A 23,152-nucleotide genomic window follows, 5' to 3' on the forward strand; every position below is an offset into this window, starting at 1 on the left:
AAAAAAAACAGCTGGTTCTTTGAAAAGATCAATAAAATTGATAAGCTTGCAGCAAGACTAACAAGAAAAAAAGAAAAATAATAATAACAGGAATGAAAAAAGGGGCACCAGTACAAACTCCAGGGACATTAGAAGAAGTTGAACAACTCTGTGCAGATACGTCCAACAACTTAGGTAAAGTGAACAAATTCCTCCAAAACTACAAAGTACCAAAACTCACCCAAGATGAAGCAGATATTCTGATTCCCCCTATAACTACTAAAGAAGTTGGATTTGTAGCTTTAAAATGTTTCATAAAGGAAGACTTCACTCCCAAATCATTTATTGCTGAATTGTACAAAGTATCTGAAGAGAGGAAAAAACAATTTTACTCAATAAAAAAAATAACCCTTTTCTAACTGCTTTTATGAGACTAGGATTACTCTGATACTAAAACTAAAGACATAAAATAAATGAAAACTACAGACCAATATTTCTCATGAACATAGATGCAAAAATCCTCAACAAAATATTAGCAACTCAAATTTAAAATATATATAAAAAGAACACGATATCAAGAGTAAGTGGGACTTATTGAGGAACGCAAGACTAGTTTTATATTCAAGAGCAATCAATGCAATCCCAGCATGGTGGGAGACCGGGCAGGAGGATCATCTGAACTTAGGAGTTCAAGACTAGCCCCAGCAAGAGTGAGACTCTGTCTCTACCAAAAATAGAAAAATTAGCTGGGCGTTGCAGCACATGCCTATAGTCCCATCTACCCCAGAGGTTGAAGCAGGAGTCACTTGAACTCAGGAATTTGAGGTTGCTATGAGCTGAGCTGATGCCACAGCACTCTAGCCTGGGCAACAGAGTGAGACTCTGTCTCAAAAAAAAAAAAAAAAAAAAGCAATGCAGTTCCCCATCTGAGCCTAAAAAGAAAATTGTGATCATATCAACTGATTCAGAGAAAGCATTGGACAAAATTCCATATTCATGAGAAAGGTCTCAGGAAACAGGAATGGAAGAGAATTTACTCAACCTGATCAATGGCATCTACAAAACAACAACGTTACATCAACTTACTGGTGAGAGACAGAGACCTTCCCCCAAGAGCAGGAACACGATAATACTGGATTTTTAACACTGGATTTCCAGGCTCTTGGTCTCGATGATTCGATGAATGAATCGACTGACCATAGAATGAACAGTGAGGTTTTATTTACAGCTCAAAGAGCCAAACCTCCTTGCAGGGCAGGATACAAGTGTTACAACTCTTATGAAAACAACTCTTACAAAGAGCCAAGCCTCTTTGTAGAGCAGGATAGATGTGCTACAGCTCTTACAAAGGACCAAGCCTCTTTGCAGGGCAGGATCAGCAAAGGACCAAGACTCTTTGTAGGGCAGGATCAGCAGCGGAAGTGCTACAGCTCTTTACAAAGAACCAAGCCTCTTTGCAGGGCAGAGATCAGCAAAGGGCCAAGCCTCTTTGTAGAGCAGGATCAGCAGTGGAAGTGCTACATCTCTTACAAAGGACCAAGCCTCTTTACAGGGCAGAGATCAGCAAAGGGCCAAGCCTCTTTGCAGGGCAGGATCAGCAGCGGAAGTGCTACAGCTCTTACAAAGAACCAAGCCTCTTTACAGGGCAGAGATCAGCAAAGCACCAAGCCTCTTTGTAGAGCAGGATCAGCAGCGGAAGTGCTACAGCTCTTACAAAGGACCAAGCCTCTTCGCAGGGCAGAGATCAGCAAAGGGCCAAGCATCTTTCTAGGGCAGGATCAGCAGCAGAAGTGTTACAGCTACAGCTCTTACAAAGGACCAAGCCTCTTTGCAGGGCAAGATCAGGAAAGGACCAAGCCTCTTAGTATAGCAGGATCAGCACTAGAAGGGCCACAGCTCTAGCTTCTTCCTTCCTCAAAGTCACCAAAGTCTTGTTCTTCTTCCTCCAAGGTCTGCAACGATCTACCCCCAGGCTCTCTGCTCAGGGTCTTATATAGGTGTAATAGCTTAGCTGTGATTGGTCCCTAAAATGGACCAATCAGGAGCAGGATTGAAAATGGACCAATCAGGGATGGGCACCAGTTTTCCCTTGATCGACAGGTCCTCCAGCGCTGCTCTACTGGAGCCTCTGGGGGAAGAAATCTCCCCTGATTGCTCCAGCCTGCGGGTTACTTTGCCAGCTGCTGCCACCAAGACAGAAGTGGCAGGTCCCCCAGGCCCTGCTCAGAGCTGGCTGGGGTGCCACTTTTCCGGTATCAGCGACATGGTTGCCTATGCTCACTACTCCCAGCCCACACCGCACAGGAAATTCCAGTCAGTAAAGTCAGGGAGGAACTACAGTCACTTAGCCTGGAAAGAAAGAACTAAAACTGTTCTTCTCTTCAGAGGATATGATCAGAATAGAAAATTCCAATCAATTTACCAAAAAAAGAAAAAAAACCCAGAGTGGATTCAGCAAGGTAGCAGGATCAAGGCCGTCTTATTCCTACACACTAGTAATGAGCAAGTGGAAATTAACATTTAAAAAAATACCATTTACAATAGCTCCCCAAAATGCGATATTAGGTATAAATCTAACAAAGCATATACAAGATCCATCTGCTGAAAACTACAAAATGCTGAAGGAATGAAGCAAAGAAAACCTTAAAGAAAGAAAAAGATGTACTCTGGTATGGATGGGAAGACCCAGCACAGTAATTGATCTGTAGACTCACTGCAATTCCAATGTAAACTGCAGCAGGTTTATTTCCTTATTTATTGAGACAGAGTCTCACTTTGTTGCTCTTGGTAGAGTGCTGTGGCATCATAGCTCGCAGCAGCCTCAAACTCTTGGGCTGAAGTGATCCTCCTGCCTCATCTTCCCAAGTAGCTGGAACTATAGGCACGTGCCATAAGACCCAGCTAATTTTTCTATTTTAGTAGAGATGTGGTCTTGCTCTTGCTCATGCTGGTCTCGAAATCCTGAGAGCAAGCAATCCACCTGCCTCAGCCTCTAAGCAGTTTTTTTAAAATCATATAAACAAACTTATTCTGAAAGTTATACTCTCATGCAAAGGAACCAAAATACCCAAAGCAATTTTGAAAAAGAAAAAGTGGGAGGACTCACACTACTCAATTTTAAGACTTATTCTGCAGCAGCAGTTATTAAGACGGTGTGGTACTGACAGAGGGATACGTTGATCAGTGGAACACAATAGAAAGTCCAAAAATAGGTCCATGTGATTACGGCTGGTTTTTGGCAAAAACGCAAAAGCCATTCCATGAAAAATGAATAATCTTTTCCACATATGGGCTTGGAACAACTGAACATCTGGAAGCAAAAATACCAAAAACAATAAAAAACAAACCTTGACCCGAGCCTCACACCTTCCGCAAAAAATCATTCAAAGTGGATCATAGATCTAACTATAAAAGATGTGAAATCATAAACATAGGAGAAAAATTTCATGAAAATTAGAAAAAACATAGGAGAAAATATTCATGACTGGAGGAAAGGCAAAGAGCTCTTCAACGTGCCACAAAAAGCACATCTATTCAAGGAAGAGTTGATAAATTGACTTCATTAAAATCAATGATATTTGCTCTGCAAATGACATTGTTAATGGAATGAAAGGACAAGCTACAGACTGGGAGAAAATGTTTGCAATCACATGTCCCATTCTCCTTATCCAGAATGAGAACTCTCAGAATTCAAAAATAAGGAAAAAACCCGAAGCGGACATTAAAGAAGGCAGATGTCCAGTCTGTGCGGTATCATTAGGCGTCAGGGACATGCACAGGAAAGCCATCATGAAATGCCGTGACCCCCTTAGTGGAATGGCAAGGTGTGAAAGGAATACTGGCAACAGGGGTGCCGGCGAGGATGCAGCCGACCTGGAGTTCTCATTCGATATGCAAGTGGCACAGCGGCTCCGGGAAACAGTGTAGCAGATTCTCATAAAGTTAAACATTAACGCTTGCCATTTGAGCCAACCACACCCCAAACAAACCACTTAGGTGTTTAACCTAAAGAAATGGTTTGCACAGAAACATACAAATGTTTATAGCGGCTCTGTTTATATTCACCAAAAACTGGAAACGTCCTTCAATGGGAGATAGATAAATAAACCGTGGTACAGCCACACCACTCAGCAACAAAAAGGAACACACTATGGGTGATGCGAACAACTTACATCCATCTCAAAAGTACTGGACTGAGTGAAAGAAGCCAGCCTCAAAGACGGCACTTCCAGGGATCATTTTCATAGTTCATTCATTACTGGAGAAGCTTCTCTGAACGTGTAGAGCACAGTTCCTCAGGCAGCGTTCTCCCCTCAGCCTCAGGCCGGCTCTGATGTCACTTTGCTGCAGCTGCCATTTGCAATTGATGATCATGCTTCTCTTCCTTTGGGGCAGCTAGAGGGAGAGGACGCAGTCTAAGTGGTTCCTTTAATAAAGAAGAAAAAAAAAAGGTCTCAAAAAGTTACAGGCTGCATGTTTCCATTCACATGACATTCTCAAAAATACAAAACTAGGCCGGGTGCGGTGGCTCACGCCTGTAATCCTAGCACTCTGGAAGGCCGAGGCGGGTGGATTATCTGAGCTCCAGAGTCCAAGACCAGCCTGAGCAAGATCAAGACCCTGGCTCGGTGCCTGTGGCTCAAGCGGCTAAGGCTCCAGCCACATACACCTAAGGTGGAGGGTTTGAATCCAATCCGGGCCCGCCAAACAGCAATGATGGCTGCAGCCAAAAACAAATAGCTGGGCATTGTGGCGGGTGCCTGTGGTCCCAGCTACTTGGGAGGCTGAGGCAGGACACTTGCCCAGGAGTCAGAGGTTGCTGTGAGCTGTGATGCCACAGCACTCTACACAGGGGGACAGCTTGAGGCTCTGTCTCAAAAAAAAAGATCAAGATCCTGTCTCTAAGAAATAGCCAGGCATCGTGTCCATGAGTCCCAACTACTCAGGAGAGCGAGGCAAGAGAATCACTTGAGTCCAGGAGTTTGAGGTTGCTGTGAGCTGTGACGCCACTGCACTCTACCAGGAGCAACAAAGTGAGACTCTGTCTCAAAAAAAAAAGAAAAAAAAATACAAAACTAAAATGACAGACAACAGACCAGCAGTTGCCAGAGGGTGGGACTGAGGAAAGGGTGTGATGACAAAGTGATAGCACAAAGGAATTGTTTGAGGGGGTGGGACTGTGATGACCCTGACTGTGGTGGTGGTTGGGCAAACTTATACATGTGTCAAAATCTATACAGCTTTACAGCAAAAATAAGTCAGTTTTATTGTATTTTAATTCCAAATATAAAATTGAAAAATATGGAACCCTAAAAATATCAGTATAGAATAGCAAGAGCTGCCAACATATAGTTCTAAAAAGAACTTAATCAATGTTTTTAAATAAAAATATTTTTCTTATCATAAAAATGACAAGTTCATTATAGAAAATTAGGAAAATCAAAGACACATAAAGAAGAACACTAAAATTATTCTTTAAATCAGTTTCCCAGAGACAACCACTGTTATTATCTTGGTTTTTATGGCTTTTGATACATATTATATATTGCCCTTTATAAATCAGTACCGATGTATCTTTCTACCTACAGTGAGTGGAAGTCTTTATTTCTCTGCATTTTCCCAAATACTGACTTTTTTTGAGACAAAGTCTCACTCTGTCACTCTGGATAGAGTGCAGTGCTGTCCTTATAGCTCATAGCAACCTCAAACTCATGGCCTCAAGCAATCCTCCTGCCTTAGCCTCCAGAGTAGCTGGAACAACACCTGGCTGATTTATGTATTTTTTAGTAGAAACAGGATATCACTCTTGCTCAGGCTGGGTCTCTCTCTCAAACGCCTGAGCTCAAGTGATCCTCCTGCCTTGGCCTCCCAGAGAGCTAGGATTACAGGTATGAGCCACTGAACCCAGGCTATTATTTTTTTGAAACTTTACCAATATGGCATATGTAAAAGGTTTATATTTATTTTCATGTGTATCTTTTGACTTACTAACAAAGGCGAATGTTTTCAACTCACTTACTGGCCTTAGAAGATAGGATTTTCAAAAAGCTTTAATAAATCTATCAAGAGTCCAGATGTAATGTAATATCCGTTACTCAGCTGCTCAAGCCTCCATTGTCTCACCTGTGAAATGGGGACAATAACACTGCCCAAGTCGTTGCATTGAATTCCCTGGATTACCTCCCACATAAACCCTTGCTTCCTTCCCTCCTACCAGATCTGTTTGCTCCTGGCCATCCCCATTTTAAAGATTCGGGATCCCATGAAAAGGAAGGAAGTCCTGATCCTTGTTACCATGTGGATTAACCCCACAAACATCACTAAGTGAAAGAGACATACACAAAAGGCTGCACATCGCAGGGTTCCATTTACATGAAATATCCTGGATGGACAAATCCACAGGGCCAGGAAGCTTTCCAGTGGTTGCCAAGGATAGGAGACTAAAGGGATTGGGAAGTGACCCCTTACTGGGCACAGGATGTCTTGGAACTAGCTTGAGCGGGTACCTACACAACGGTGCAGTTGTCCTAAATGCCTCCAAATTGTGTTCTTGAAAAAGGCTAATGATTAACTTCACATTACATGAATTTTACCTCAATTTAGAAAGCAAACCATGAGAGGGACAACTACACTGACAAATGTCCAGCTCGATTTATCAGAGTTTACATTCTTACTGAATTATTGCTCGTTGTGTCAGAAATGGATAGCGTCAGGAAAAGTGTTGGCCCATTTTCTGCTGCCCTAACAGAATAGCACAGATTGGGTGATTTGTACACAGAGGAAATTCATTTCTCACAGTTCTGGAGGCTGGGAAGTCCACTATCAAGGCGCTGGCATCTGGCAAAGGTCTTTATTCTATTTCCTCCCAGGAGGAAGTTGGAAGGACACACAGGTGTGAGAGAAAGAGAGAACTCACTCCTAAAGACTCCTTTTCTTTTTGTTTTTTTATTTATTTTTATTTTTATTTCCAAGGCAGAAAAGCACGTTTTATTGGAAGTCTGGGCAGTGTAAGGAGTCTGTGTGGACATAGCTGGAAAGGAGGCAGTGGACTTGGCGGTGGGCACACAGGTGGTGGGTGGGAGGCGGCAGGTGCCAAGGGACTCCTGGCAGAGTTCCAGTGCACCAGGTGTTTCTACCACCTGCGCTGGACGGCAGATGGAGCTGCGGAACGCGGCTGCGGAAACCTCTTCATCAGGTTCCCCAGTCTTCTGCTGCTGGTTGAATTTACACTGGTATCTTTTACTGAGCACGATAAGGATGTCCAGGATGAAGAGGATCCCAGCGATGGTGAGGTCTCCGATTCTCAGGGAGTGATAGTCATAGGTGAACGGGTCATGTTCCTTCTTTGAACCTTCTGCGTCAGCCGTGACAAGAAGACCCACACAGAGAACCAAGATGTGGCGAAGAGATGCCATTATCCCCAGTCATTCTGTCCCCTGCGGAAAGAAGGCCCCCAAATGTCCTGCTGTGCCCTGGGGACTGAGCACTTTGGACCCCCTGGCCCAGAGCTAGATGCACCGCCCCCTGCAGGCTCCCCTCCCAGCCCCACCCTCCCTTTTCTTTTTAAAATGCATTAACCCACCTGTGATGATGGAGCCTTATGGCCTAATCGCCTCTTAAAGGGCCTACCTTGTAATACGTCCTATTAGAATAGCAATTAAATTTCCACATGCATTTTAGACGGGACATTCAAACCAAAGCAGGAATAAAAAAATCTGTTTTTCATCATTTAAGGTATGGATTTGCTAAATATTCCAAGCCTATTCCATTGGATATAATTCAGTTTTGTCTTTCATATTAGTAGAATACTTACAGCAATAAGGTGAAAACTATATATATGTTTTCAATTATCAAAATACACACAAACACATGCAGAAGATTAGGGGGACAGACACTGCACAGAGTCACCAGCTGGCACTTGTGCTGGGTTCGAGCCTGGTCTGGCTGAGGCCAGGCGTGGGGTTGGTGATGTGCTGCTGTGATGGACAGCAGGGACAGGGGCTCTGGACAGCTGAGTGTCCTCCGGGCTGCTCCTTGGAGAAGACACTCCCACTTGTCAGAAATGAAGGGACACACAACAAATCATTTCATTTCCCTTTATGGGAAACATCGTTTCATCATCCATCTCTGTCCCCTGCATCTTTCTAACCTCCCAATTTTCCTCTGGCGCTGAGCAAAGCTCCACCCCCTGTGTGTTGGGTATTGATCTGGGGAATTTCCAGGTATTGATTTTAGTGACAGAGACTACATAGAGCTGGGATGGGGTCCAGCTTCTCTGTTTATCTTGCTGTGCGTGTCCTTATGGCTCCTGAAAAGGAGTGTGGGGAAGGGGCAAGGCTCAGGCTAATTCTCAACACACACCCACCCCAGACCTGCTTAGCAGCTTTGCCTGTGGGATCAGAGACCACAAACTCCCTGGACCCCACTGAGTAGGAAGCAGGGGCTTCTTGTTGTCTCACCAAGTGTCTTTTTGTGCCTCCAAGATGTTAGATGCTTTGGATGCTCTAGAGACAGCCCCCCACCCCCCAGGGAAAGTTGCAGGGGGACCTGGAGGCTGGCAGGGCAGAGCCAGGCTGGCACAGGAAAGCCTCCTGACTCAAGGTATTCTCTCTAGAACTATGGGCTTGGCCTGGGTCTTCAGTACAGCTGTGTCCATGGCCCAGGAATAACAAGTGGTGGCTCAGGGGCTAATTTTCCTAGACCAAAATTAGACCCAGTGAAGGGGCAGCAAATCTGGGCTGCAGAGAAGTGGATGATAATAGTAATGTCTGTGCTCCCATGTGTGAAAGGCCTTCAGATACATCGTCTCATGGATGCTTACCAATAGCCCTGTGAGGAATATATTTCCATCATCCCCACTCAAAGACACTGAGGCTCAGGGAGATCCATACTCAGTGTTACCCCACATGGGACCACTGGTTGAGGTGGAGTGGCCTGGAACCCAGAGAGAGAACATTAACCACTAGTTATGTTGCAAAATGAAAGATTCTGGGAAAAGAGGGAAGTTCTATCCTCCCCCACCTCCACCCCTACCTCTATTTAATTTACAGCCAGACAGTAAAGCAAGTGTGGTGGCTTTGAGACATCTTAAAACCAGCCAGAAGAACCAGCATTCCCAGTCTCCAGCTGCCTTTGGTCTCCCAGGCCTCCCTGGCCAGCCGGTGGTCATGGATTCCCTCCATGTGGGGGAAACCCTTCTCCTGCCCTGACTGGCCAGGAGGTGAGGATGGTGCCGGGGACCTCGTGGGCCTCAAGGTTGTGGGAGTAGCTGGCTCCTTGTCTCCCTTTGCTTCTTAGAGGACCCAGGGCAGAAGCCAGACAAGGACACCCCCAGCCCTGCAGGGAGCCCTAGGTCTGACTTGTCTTTGTATCAAGAAGTTGGCATTTCCTCACAGGAGGGCCTGTGGCCTGGTGGAAAATTCCAGACTCTGGGAAGTGCTGGTTCTAGGCAACCCAAGGAAGAAGATCTCAGGGCAAAGGTGATGAATCAAAGTGATGGTCATGACTTCACGGAGGCCTGGCCTCAAATCCCCACTCTGCTGTGAGACCCCAGGCAAGTTATTGGACCTCACTGGGACTGTTTCCTCATCTGAAACTGGGGATGATGAAGGTAGCTACCTCACAGGTAGAAGACGACGGCACATAGTGCAGTGGTGGCCCGGCCACTGGGTAAGAGGGCCAGAGAGCCAGCCCTAAGCAGCAGCAAGGACGCCGCGTCCACAGTAGGGAGTCCGTGGTCATTTGCAGTTCCAGTTGTGCCCAGGAGGGGCGCTGGGACCTTGCCGCCCCAGACTTTCCACTTCCATTCCTGCACCCTGGGATCCCCTTTCTGGAGCACTCTCCCTCCTCTCCCTAGCCCACAGTTCACACCCGAGCGGCTGCACCCTGGGAGTGGGGCTCCAGCCCTCTTGGGACCCAACGAGCCAGTGCCCGGCAGCTTGTGAGCCGGATCCCAGTCCCGGGCCCAAGCCTCGGCCCCGGTCGGCTCCAACCCAGCTCTGAGCTCCTCCTCCTTCCCGCCACGACGGGCTTCTGCAGACCTCCCCTCCCCACGCGACAGGCATCCGTGGAGACCAGGGGCAACTGGCTGCTGCACAGATCTGGGCTTAACAAGAGCTGTCCCTCAACAGTGCCTCTGACCCAAGACAGGACCCTCGCCCTGCCCAGTCTGGAAACCAGGGTGTCATTCCAGCGCTGGCCTCACGGGGGCGCCGGGGTAAACGTGGAAGAGCGAGTGAACGCGCGGCCCCGTGAGCGCTCAGAGTCGGCTGTCCTCGTCCTCGCGCTTGTTATTGTAATTACTTTGCTAGTTGCTGGAGTGGGACCAGTTACCGGAGAACAGCCATCCTGGCGGGCTGCCTAAGACGCCGAGAAAGGCGTGTCTCGGTGCCTAGAGAGCCCAGGCCCATGCCAGCGTCGGGCATCGGGTCCCCAAGGGTGACCTCGTGTCTCTTCCTTCCGTGTGGATTCATCCTCTAGGAAAACTGGTGTTTCATCGTCAAGGGGCACCTGTCACCAACTCCATCTGCAGTCCTTTCTTCCCCCACCTATTGCCTGCAACCGCACCTCTGCATCGCTGCCCCTGGCTGGGTGGCCCTGCCCTGTCCTCCTCATCTGTCCAGATCTTGCCATCCTTCAGGGGCCACGCCGGCCTCTTAGAAAGCAGCTGAAGCCTAGTAGTGGAAGGCTGGCAGCACTGGCCTGGTGTTCATAACTTTTCTCTGTGTCTGTTGCTTCGGGAAACAGGCTGAAGTCCCCCAGACTGTGGCCAAAGCCTGGCGCTGGGCCTGCCCTGCACACCCATACCAGGATCTGATTGGCCGCTGTAGAAACGGGTGAAGGACTCTGGGTAGAAATTACTTGAACAACATCCAGCATTGTGTCAGCTGATTTGATGCATGAGCTTTGGGGGAGAACCTGGACCTCAGCCTGGGCCCAGATTTTCCCTGAGGATGATGCCCTTCGGGACAGGGCGCCCCCTCCCTCGCTCCCTCCCCCCAGACCTGTGTTATCTTCACCCCCAGGGCCCACCTCTGTCCTCTGACATTGTACAAATCTGCTCCTTCTAAAGCTAGAAGACCATTTGACACTAAATAATAATTGTGTCATCAGAATCCTCAAAGGCTAAAGTAGGCCGCCCACCACCATACCACAGAGATTTCCCCTGGCCTCTGGGGCAACCAGCAGAACACTGACTAAACCAGAACTGCCCTCAAGTCATGTGACAATGGTGCCAAAGTGACTATTCCCCACCCCTCCTCCTGATTCTCAGGCTGTTTTACTCCTCACATTTCTTAACTTGCTGGATCTGCTTATGTGGATAGCTCATTTTGAGCCTCTGGGGAAGGGTGGAAATTTCTGAGGCAGTGGGTTTCGGAGACCATGAGAAGCTCTAGTCCCCAAGTCTTGAGGCCCCTGAAAGAGTCTTTTCGGAGCCCAGTGTGAGGCCAGCCTACCTAGTCCCCTTTCTGTGGTTCCCCAGTGAAAACCCAACTGGCCTAGTCTTGGGTGGGTGACCTCTCAGGGCTCCCAGCAAATCCAGGGCCTCTACACCCCCATGAGTCCCTGTAGCTGGGACTCTCCATGCCCACACCCTTGAAGGAGGAGGGCAGAGGGGAAAGGAAGAGGAAAAAGCAAAGGGGGATGGGAAGGCAAGTAGTTGTGACACCAGCACACTGCACCGTGCAGCTGTTTATTAAATCACTTTGGCAAACATTTTGAGTTTAGATGCAAACATCTGCAGGTGGCATCAAGTCATTTAAGGTGACCCAATGATCACTTGGTATATTAAGGATAGTATAAATCGGGCTCTTAACACAGAGAACCAAGATAGTTTATCAAAGTAGAGGTGTGTCTCTCTTCCTCTCTACAGTCCCAGTATAAAAGGTCCAGGGCTGGTGTGGTGGCTCCAGGAGGCCAGGGGGCCAGTTCCAGGAAGGCCTGAGCCCTTGGTCCAGCTACCAGGAAGGGGAAAGAGGGTGGGTGGTTGTGTTCCTCTCTCTCATCCATTCATCAGAACCGAGTCACTTGGCCACACTCAGCTACAAGGGAGGGCTGAGATGCAGTCCTTTATTCCACATGGCCCTGTGCCCACTAGAAAGAGATGGCGCCACACAGGCTCACTTTACCTAAGCCCAGGATGCTTGCAAAGCTTCTTCCATGCTCACTGCCCTCACCTGGCTCCTCTGGTGGAGCCTAAGCTGGGCTGGGAAAGTAAGATTTAGGGAGATACTTTCTAACACTCAGATGTGGGTTTGGGGTTTGGAAGGGCCAAGGGGACAGGATAGAAGACCCAGGTAGGTAGAAACAGGCCATCTTGGAAGGTCCCCCCATCCTGTGTTGTCACACCCAGGGAATGGCAGCCAGTGTGAGGCATCCTGGTAAAGCAAGAGGCCCATCTGGGAAGGAGAAACCCGGCTCTGTGCCTCTACTGGGCCTCAGCCCACAGCACACCACCCAGGGCAGGCTGGGCCACAGCGAGTCAGTGCAGGCCTTAGCCTGACCCAGGGCAGAGCAAGGCACTGTGACCCACTATGTGCCCTTGGAAGTAGCTAGCAGGGGCTCTGAACCATTGTCCCTGAAGATACCTCCAAGGCTTCCTGGGAAAGACCCCGAACTACCTCTAGCCACAGCTGACACCCAGGGTGGCTTGCCATACACTGGAGACATTGCCCAGCCACCCTCACAATGGCCCACCAAGCCTGGTCCCGGCATTTCCAGAGAAAGGCACCCATGTGGATTTACCTTCACCACTTCCGTGTAGATAGTATATCATGTGGACATGTAAATTACCTCCCATCTCCACCTCAGGGACAGTCCCTGAATATATGAAACACCCGAGTCAGGAATCAGCTCTCCAAAGGGCATCACATTAGCATGTGAAATATGAATTGTTATTAAAATCCATGCCCAGAGTGCTGGTTAAAACAAAGGATGTTAGAAATCTCTCTTCATAGCAGATATGTAATGTGATGAAGGTAAGTGGTCGGCTAGAAAGATTCCCAAGAGCTCAGCAGCACTAACCGTGAGGGAGAAGGGCCTAGCAGCCTGATGCCTCCAGATTTGTGCTTTGGGACAGGGCTGCTGGGGTCCTGGACCCTCCACTCCCTGGACAGACAGGTACAGGTGTAAGACTGCCTTCAAACCTGCCTGCTAGTGACTATCTGGACATCTGGCAGAATTTGATCTAAGATCTGCTTTTGGGCGAGGTTGCAGAAGAGGGGCCGGCTTGACATTGGGGGGTCCACATTTTTACCAGAAGACTCATCTATTAGAACACATACCCAATGTCAAGGTCTGATTCCACAGCCTATGACTCTAACCACTGTCCTACACAGCCTCTCTGTGTCCCCTTGGGCTGCCTCTCACAGGTCTGGAAATGTTCCGACATCTTCCCTCTGGGTCCTGCCAGAGCACGGCAGGGACCGCGACATCGCTGTACCCCCTTCTCATTGGCTGCTCCAGCCCCAAAGTGGAAGCAACTGAACTCTCTAGCTTTGTCTCAAAGGTGGTATGGATCTATGATTCCTTTCACAAAACCAATTCTGAAACATGGCCTGTTTTTGCAGATAGTGGCTCCTTCTAAGGTCACCTGCTTGATCTTATCAATCTACATGCTTCCCAGGACTTATAAGCACCTTTGGCCGATAGTGATACATTTCTAACCTGCAGCTATGCTCTTGACTCAGCATCACTTTTTATTTATTGCTCTCTGAATTCATGCTCCATCAACCACCCCTGGAAAGCAAGAACAGTCGCCACCTCTGATCTCCCGTTTCCCAACATGGCAGGGCCTGTGTGTGTCCAGCAAACACTGGGTTACTTGCCCAGAGGGGGAGAAGGAGGGCTTCCCACCGTACCAGATTTGAGGGTGAGAGGGACCAGTGGAGGGCAGCCACGCCAACCGCCCATACCCCTCCATGTGATCAGCAGCCAATCTCTGGCCCTCAGTACCCAGTACATCACAGGAAAGTCACACCTGGGTGAGTGAATGATGAGCCACTGGACGCAAGACCCAGTCGGACACTCTGCAGTACACACAACTCACCGGAGGTCCCCAGACCCGCAGCATCAGCACAGCCTGGGGACCTGTTAGAAATGCAAGTTCTCAGGCCCCAGCCCAGACCTGCCTAATTGGAAACTTAGGGGTGGGGCCAGCAATCCAGGTTTTATTTTTCTCTATTTATTTTTATTTTTGAGACAGAGTCTCACTATGTCACCCTCGGTAAAGTGCCATAGTGTCACAGCTCACAGCAACCTCAAACTCTTGGGCTTAAACGATTCTCTCACCTCAGCCTCCCAAGTAGCTGGGACTACAGGTGCCCGCCACAACACTTGGCTATTTTTTTGTCGTAGTTGTCATTGTTGTTTAGCAGGCCCAGGCTGGGTTCAAACCACCTTTCCCGGTGTAGGTGGCTGGTGCTCTAACCATTGAGCACAGGTGTCAAGCCACAATCCAGGTTTTAATAGGCCTCTGGGTGATTCTGATACACACTCAACTTTGAGAACTCTTGGTTTAAGCCAACTGTTTTCAGACTTTTTTTTTAAGCAGCAGAAGCCCTTTTGAGAGGCAATAGATGAGGCAAGGCTGGAAAAGGGGTGCTGTGGGTGATACCTAGGGCGGAGTTCACCTGCCAAATTCTCGGTCTCCTAGAAACACTCCTTGAGATTTTATGGCTTAATCATCACACCCAAGGTTCTCACTCTGCACATTGTTTTTCTTGGGGAAACTGGGCAGACAATACCCAAAGCGAGAGAAAGGGTGTCACAGGAGGAAGGAACCTAAAACGCAACGGAAAAGAACAGAAACAGACAAAGCAACAGGCCCACACAGGGAGCAAGGACAAGTCCAGGAAGCGTGTTTAATCAGCATGACATGGACAACATACAGCAGGAGCACGGTGAGGCCTGGGCAGGTGGCACAGCCCTGTCCGCCCCCAGGTCTGGCCCTGACCCCGACCCGCACCAGCAGGGCCAGGTCCTACCCCCTCCCCGGAGACACACACCAGCAGTCAGACAAGACAGCACCCCAGAAAGAGGCTCAGCACGGGCTGGGAGGCCAAGCAGGAAAGGAAACAAGCACGCCAGAAAACATCGCCCCAATTCCTTTCCAAAGCTGCAGGCTCCGGTGGGGGCAGCAATAATTCAAACCACTACTCCAGGGCACGGGCTCCCAACTCTGCGGAAGGCTTTGATTATTACGCTCACATCCAGGCCTCACCTCAGCTTGCTCCCATGGAAGGGATGGGGAACTGTGATTTGCCCAAAGTCCCACACGAAGCTGCCCACTGAAGCAGACTGACAGTGAAGTGGGCCTCCCTAAGGCCATGAGCCACCGCAAAGATGTGAGGGAGACAGGGTCATGTGTAGGCTGGGGGAGGGACGGAATTCTGCGTTTATCTCAGCCCTGGAGAGCAGACAGACCTGAGCCTAGGTGCCAAGATGCCAAGACAGAAGATGGGACCAGCTTTTTTATTCAACAAAAGCCTTTTATTCATTCAAAAATTAACCATTGGGTTTATTTCGCAGATGTTTTTTTTTTTAAAAAGGGAGAGCAGGGCTTCCCATCACGGTGCCCTTATGCTAGTACACCTGCTATCCCGTATGGCCTGGCAGAGGGGCATCTAGAAATACACCGCCAAGAATATGGAGGCCCACAGCCTCCACAGACTCACAGACCCTTCTGGCCTCCCACCTCTGGCCTCCCTCTAGAACACTCGTTGGGTGGGATCAGAACCCCCAGATGTCTTTGAGGCTCATTGGCAGCAGGGGGCGCCCCCATGCTTCCTTGAATCCCTTCAATGCTGAAACTGTGCTGGGAAACCGAGGGCTTTGACTTGGCGGGTGTGCAAGTAGGGGATAGAGGCTGCCTCTCCTGGGAGGGATCCCCAGGCTTCCTGACCTCCCCCAGCCCTTCTCCTACAAGAAACAATGTCCCCGAAAGCCTGGGGTGCATTTGTCTAGGAAATCAGCTGTCACACAGAAAAGCATTTCAGGGGATGGGATGTTGTACAGAGGATGACACACATGTTTGCCTTGATGTCACTTTAAACCCTGCCTGGTTAAATAATGGAAAATAGTAATGTTCTCCTAAGTCACCATCAACAAAAAGGGAGGTGCATACACTGAAGAGGCTAGGCCTTGGCAGACTGGCCCCTGCCTGGCCCCCTGTGAGGCTCTGCTGAGGGACTGGAGGCCTGGCCTCAGGGCTCAAAGCCCTAAGAAGGCAACAAGGGGAGGCCTCAGGTGGCAACACTGTAGGGAAGGCCCGAGGGCTAAGCAGGAGGGCTCTGGCCTAAGGTTCTGAGGTTCTGGCCATAGGCAGAGGCCTGGTAAGAGGAGGGGACAGAAGAAATCGGTCCCTGCCTGGCAACCTTGAGTGAAAATGGCCAGTGTCCAGCACCCTGCCAGGAAAAAGGGGTGTCTTAGGAAATGGGACACAGGTATGCCCAAGGCATGGGCCCACATGTCCCCAAGGATAACACCTGCTAAGGCCAAAAGCCACACTGTGGCTCCAAATGAAAAGGCCAAAGGACAGGATGGAGGGCGGAAGGCCAGGCTCAGGCTCTGTGGGTGCCTAGGGACTAAAGGGGTCCATGGCTTAACCCTGGCAATCCTCAGCTACAAGTCGCTCTGTCATCACGCCTCCAGGACAGGAGGCACAACAGCATCATTCCTGCTTGACCAGAGAGGCCAAAGAAAAGCAATCTGACCCGCAAAAGACCCCACTCTCCTTTCAACCTCAAGTCCCCAAGTCTAGCCCCTGCCCTGAGAGCCCAGGTCAGAACTGCAGTGACGGGTGGGGGGACCCAGGCCTCCCTGAGCAGGAAGCTGACCAGCAGGGCCCTCTGAGAGGATCTGGGGGCCTGCAGTGGGGCAGGCCGAGCGCTCTGGCCAGGGCTAGTGGACACAGCAAAGCTTCCTCTGGCTGGAGGCCTCCTTGCTGAGGGCTAATTGGCAGGAAGGGTTCTGACCTCCCATAAGTGCAAAGTGGAGACCAAGGACAACTCAAGAGTAGAACCGAGGGCCAGACCCGCCCCTCTTAGGTACAGGATGATAGGATGTTGACTTTGCAAAGCAGCAGCAAGAACTCCAGCCCCGGGCCTGGCCCTAAACAGCTGGGAGGCTGCTTCTCACCCCAGAAACCTTCCCGCAGTAAACTAGTTCCAGGCCAAAAGGAACCCAAGTGTCCCGATGGGACCATGGAATGCTGCTAGAAGGGACCTGGGGTGCCATCTGACACATTTGGCTACTGGGACAGACCCCCCCCCACAAGCTATCAATGCTATGTATATGAAAACTTGTGCCAAGAGACAAAACAGGGGCTGTGCTGTGACTCAGACAGTCCCCGGGTCTGCTGAGGGCTGGCAAACTTAGCCACAGGCCACAGAATCACAAACTATGGGAAACTGAACCCCAGACTTGGAACTATACCACATCAGAACGGAAAAGGGCCTTCAAGACCAACCAGCCCAGGCCTCCCAGCTCTGCAGACTGGCCAGCTAAGGCCCAGAGAGGGCAGGGGGCTGCCCACAATCATAGAGCAAGGGCCAAACCTCGGGCACCTGACATTCCTGGTGATAGTTCTGGGGCCGTCTCTGCCTCAGTGGCAAACAGAGCTAGCAACCTCCACAGAAGGTGTGTAGGCCACAGCCCCGAGGAGCAGAGACCACCACAAGGGGACTGCCTGGGACTCTCCTCTCCTCCCCTCCCCTCCCCACCAACCTGTGAGCTAAGAGAGGGGCAGGGAAGAACACCATGTGGTCAACTGGAAAAATCAAATAGGGAGGTGGGAAGGCTGAGCAGGAGTCATGGGCAGTGTTCAAACACATCCCTTACTTCTGCTGACATGCTTGCAAAGACCCCTCCCAGCTCAGCCTATGCACCAAGGCCCCCTTTCCTGGTGCCCTGAGGACAAGGCTCTCCATTGTCCATGCTGCAGCAAACACCAAAGTAAGAGCTGATAAACCTAAAGATGTTCCCTGTTCATCCTTAGAAAAAATGTTACGGACCTGGAGAACAAGGTTGGCAGGTGTAGAGGTCAGCAGGGAAAGGGGCCTGGGGTGGGGAGCATCGGGTTGGAGGGAACAGTGCATTAGCCAGTCAGGAATTCCTACCCCTCCCCGCTCCAAACATTAAGCACAGTATCTAAAAAAAAAATGTTTTTGGCATCTTGGCCTGCTGCAGGCCACCATCCTCCCAAGCGAGCGTAGGTGAGCGGGCGGGCAGGGTGCACATGTAAACGGTGGCTCCGCAGCACTGGGAGCTGCAGACCCACGAGGCAGCAGCAACGGTTAACAACCAATAAATAAAGGGTATCAATTATATATGTATATATAAAAAAAAACTCACTTTCCCCACAAAAAGCACAATACTGTTAGCACAAAAAAATCCTCATCCTCATGATTAATCATCCTGGCCGTGCAGGTAGTTTTGCTGCTAAAAGATGGGACGACAAATAACGTTAATCAGGCAGCCCCCGACCACCCCGTCCCCCTCCCTGTGGCTTCTCTGGCCGCCAGGGGACCAGGGACGAGGGAGAGACGGAGGTCCCGAGGTCCCGGAGGCCTTCTCCCCATCTGTCAGTCTGTATCTTCTAGGACAGAAGATAGTTGTTTTTTTTTTCTTTTAGAACGTCTGTTTGAAATAAAATACAAAAGCACACGCGCAAGAGAGCAGGAGGAACCGAGAGGCTGCCTGAGAAGCAGCCGAGTCCTTGGTTTTGCAGAGGGCTGGAGCCTTTTCCATTTCGTTGTGTCGTTTTTGAGCAGAGGTTGTTGGCAATTGGAGCCGGTGGCTTCAGGTGGCAGGTGGGTGCAGGGCAGGGGCAGGGAGAGCCGAGGCCTCACGGTTCAAGGGCAGCCGGCCTGTGTGGATGCAGAGGAAGGCTGGGGGACATGTAGGGGTGGTGTCGGGAGGAGGTGGCCTTGTGGCACGGGAGGAGGCAAGTAGTTCCCAGGCATCTGGAAGACACAAAGGGGCGAGGTAAGTTAAGAGCTGGCTGCCAGGAACTGGCAGGAAGTGAGCTGGAGGGCAGGGTGGCATCTGTGTCAGAAGGCCTAAAAAATGTTCATAACCTCTGATTTGCATATATAAAAACCTCTTGAGTTCTTAGTATTTATCCTTAATAAATAAATAGGATGTTAACCACAGTATCATTTATAATAGGAAAAATTAAAAGTCCAGGCATGGTGGCTCAGACCTGTAATCCTAGCACTCTGAGAGGCCAAGGTGGCCTGCTCAGGAGTTTGAGAACAGACTGAGCAACAGTGAGACCTCGTCTCTAAAAATAGCTGGGTTTTGTGGTGGGCATCTCTCAGCTAGTTGGGAGACTGAGACTGAGACAAGAGGATCACTTGAGCCCAAGAGTTTGAGGTTGCTGTGAGCTATGATGCCATAGCACTCTATAAAGTGAGACTCTCTCTCAAAACAAAAGAAAAACAAACAAAAAAAAAATGGAGGGAAGAAGGAACAACAAGCTAAGTGTCCAATATCAGGGGGTGGCTGATTAAATCAGGATGTACCCAAAGGATAAGATGGTTTAGAACCATTAAAAACAAGGCATGAAATGGCCAATAAGGACATGAAAAGATGCTCAATATAGATCATTAATCACTGTGTCCTTCTCCTCTGGGGGTGATCTGTGGACCTCTGTGACTTGTCCTACTCTCCCTGCAATAACTTCGGGGGTCTGTGTCCCTTGCGGTTTACGGAGCTGTGATGGAGAGCTCCCAGTCTAGCACTGTATCTCCCAGTTAAAAACAGAAAACATGAAGCTCATCAAAATATCTAAGTTAACAAATTCATAATGATAGTTTTTTTAAAAGTCACTGGTCACCTCTAGAGGACATCAGAAAAGCAATTCATGTGGAAAATTGATAAATACAGAAAAAGAATCAAGCCTCTCTCCTGTCTTTCCTATTAAAAAGTGGGCCTGGCAGTCACCAAAGAATTGACGAGAGGATGTTTCCCTTAGTAGACTTAATCCAGCCAACACAGGAAGAAGGAAAGGGAGCATTGGAAGGTCATCATTCTGTGTGACCTGAGGAATGAATGAGTCTCAGCAAGGATCAACATTAGCCGCTAATGTCACCAGAGGTTTGTGCCTCCTGGAGGACGCACACAACACCACTCGTGAGCTGTTCTTATTAAAAAAAAAAAAAAAAAAAAAAAGGACCATAGTGGGCCAGGCACGGTGGCTCATGCCTGCAGTCCCAGCACTTTGGGAGCCCGAGACAAGAGGATTGCTTGAGCTCAAGTATTCAAGAATAGAGTGAGCTACGTGTATGAGGACGCCACTGCACTCCAGCCTGGGCAACAGAGAGTGAGCCTTCTCTAAAAAAAGTACATGAATATATTTTTTTAAACTTTAAAAAAGTAGACTAAAGTAAATCCCAAGAAAGCCCATAGATCTTACTTCCCATGTACAGACAGTGCTGAGGAACTAAGGCACATGTTACCAACACCACAGGGAGGCTATCAGCAAACGCTCTGACTCTGGGAAACTACAGAATATCTATTAACAAATCGTAAAAAAGGTCAGGCGTGCAGAGGTTCAGGCCTGTAATCCTAGCACTCTGGGAGGCCAAGGTGGGTTAGACCATCTGAGTTCAGGAGTTTGAGACCAGCCTGAGCAAGAGGGAGACCCTGTCTCTAAGAAATAGCTGGGTGTTCTCGTGGGTGCCTGTAGTCCCAGCTACTCAGGAGCCTGAGGCCAGAGCATCACTTGAGCCCTCCAGTTTGAGGTTGCTGCATCATCATAGCTCACAGCACTCTAACCAGGGTGACAGAGTGACACTGATGCTGATTCTGTCAGGGAAAAAAAAACAAAAAGGGGAAGGGGAAAACATATAAATTAAAATAAATTAAGAGCTCTGTCAACCAATTGTATTAAGTAAACTTTATTTGGATTCTGATTTCAGTAAACAAAGAGGAAAAAATGGTGATAAGAAACTAGAATAGTTTGCAGAGTTTGGAAGGTATGAAGGAACCAATGATCTTTATCTTTTAGAAACACATTTTGAAATGTGTTATGTACGACATGACACCCTGAATTTGCTTCAAAATAACCCAGTGTGGAGGAATGAAAGGGAGGTCTCAGTCAAACAAGCCTGGCCATAAACTGGGCATTCTGAAGTTCAGTGTACACCCTTCTCTCCACCACAAGCACGGAGGTTTCCATACCAAATAATAATATTATTATTTTGCAGTTTTTGTCCAGGGCCAGGTTTGAACCCACCACCTCCGGTATATGGGGCTGGTGCCCTACTCCTTTGAGCCACAGGCACCGCTCCCAAATAATTATTTTAATTCCTCTCCCCAAATTTTCAACAATCTAAGTGTCTAATGCCATGGAACTGGTTAAATTATGGCCTGGCCGTATCATGGAATACTATGTAACTATTAAAAATGATGGTCTCAAACATTTAATGATGTGGAAAATAAGCCTGATCTCAGTTTCAGAATAAGTCAATGAATTGTGTAACAGCAATTTACCTAGGAATTAAGAGACCTTGGGAATCTGAGGAGGCAAATGAATCACAAAACTGACAGAGCACAAATTAGATATAATTACTGTGGAGTAAGCTCCAGGAGAAGCCTTAGAGAAGGAAGAAGGCCACCTCCCGGCAGAGCTATAGCAAGGTGGGTCGCGGCATGCGACGGCCCTTGTCACCATGTAAGGTGTCTCACGAAAATCACATGACTTAGGGATTTGCAAAAGAGGACTGTGAAAAGATCAGACAACAGATGAACGTTCAACACAGGGCTTTACAGGCATGTCCATGACAGAAATAATGGTGCCATTCCTTTACAAGTTGGTTTGAATTACATATTCCCATACGTGGCTCAGTTACTGAGCATTAGGTTGTGTAAGTATTCAATTCTTTTTAAATCATTCTGGACAGTAAAATGGTCACTGTAATTATATCTGGGTCATATCTGAGGGGGTTTAAAATACACTTTTTAATTGAGGTTTGCTTTCTAAGCATTTTCTAATATCTCTTCGATGAAAAACGATTTCTTGAGTAAAATAATAATAATAGAAGCTTCAACGTGGTATAGGCCTCTTAAACAAAATACCAGCAAATCAATTGGATGATAAATACAAAGGGTAACAGACCATGGCTAAGTGGAGTTTATTCTAAGAATGCAATGTGCCTTAGCATCCCGAAAGCGATCTATATAATTTATCGTAGGAGAAAAGTTATATGGGAACCCTGACAGAAAAATCACTTGATAAAATGCAACACCATCCATAATTATTTCAAACAAATATAGTCTAGCACACTAAAAAAGATAAAAACTTCCGAAATCTATCTGCTTACAAAAGTCTATCCACAAAAGAGCAATAGCAAACATCGTCACTAATGGTAAATTATTGGAAGCTTCTCCCCAGATGGAGGATCCCCCTATACTTATGCAATACTGCACTGGTGGTCACATCTAGTACAATGGGGCAGGAAAAAAAGAAATAAAAGGCAGAGGGCACAAAAGGAGGAAATAAAATGTACACCATCCAGAAGAATCTAAGGCAGACTCTCAAATTTAATAAATGAAGTTAGCAGGTTCCCGGGTATGTGGTCAATAAAGAAAAATTAAATTTCTATAAACCAGAAAGAGAAAATGTAATTTTAAAATTACTATTCATAGTGCATCAAATATCTAAAAATAAATTTATCAAAAGATATGAAAGTTTTTTTTAGCTGAAAACCATAAAAGGACATAGAGAAAAAAATTAAAGACCTAAATAAATAGATATACCATTTTCATGGATTGGAAGACTTAACATTATAAAGATGCCAGTTCTCCCCAAATTGAACTATAACTGCAACTCAATACAATCAAAAATCTCAACCCCTGTGTGTGTGTGTGTGTGTGTGTGTGTGCAGAAATGTGTAAGCTGGGCTCAGTGCCCATAGCTCAGTGGGGCAGGGCACCAGCCACATACACCAGTGCTGGTGAGTGCCAACCCAGCCCAGGCCTGCTAAACAACAATGACAACTACAACAAAAAAATGAAAAAAATAGCCAGGTGCTGTGGCAGGCACCTATAGTCCTAGCTACTTGGGAGGATAAGACAAGAGAATCACTAACCCCAAGAGTTCGAGGTTGCTGTGAACTATGATGCCACAGCACTCTACCTAGGGCAACATAGTGAGACTGTCTCAAAAAAA

The 23,152-nt window shown here is 48.1% G+C and overlaps 1 non-coding gene and 1 pseudogene across 1 annotated transcript; one reads left to right on the forward strand and one right to left on the reverse strand.

The window, feature by feature from the left end:
* LOC100940847 overlaps positions 1 to 7,479 on the reverse strand; it is a 21,406-nt pseudogene extending 13,927 nt beyond the window's left edge.
* On the forward strand, positions 4,196 to 4,403 carry LOC111726964. Its single transcript, XR_002774629.1, has one exon. It is a non-coding gene; the product is annotated as a small nucleolar RNA U3 (small nucleolar RNA).
* Positions 7,480 to 23,152: the final 15,673 nt, after the last annotated feature.

This window comes from Otolemur garnettii, unplaced genomic scaffold (genome assembly GCF_000181295.1).
Source record: "Otolemur garnettii isolate 467f Iridium unplaced genomic scaffold, OtoGar3 scaffold00087, whole genome shotgun sequence".
NCBI classification, from domain to species: domain Eukaryota; kingdom Metazoa; phylum Chordata; class Mammalia; order Primates; family Galagidae; genus Otolemur; species Otolemur garnettii.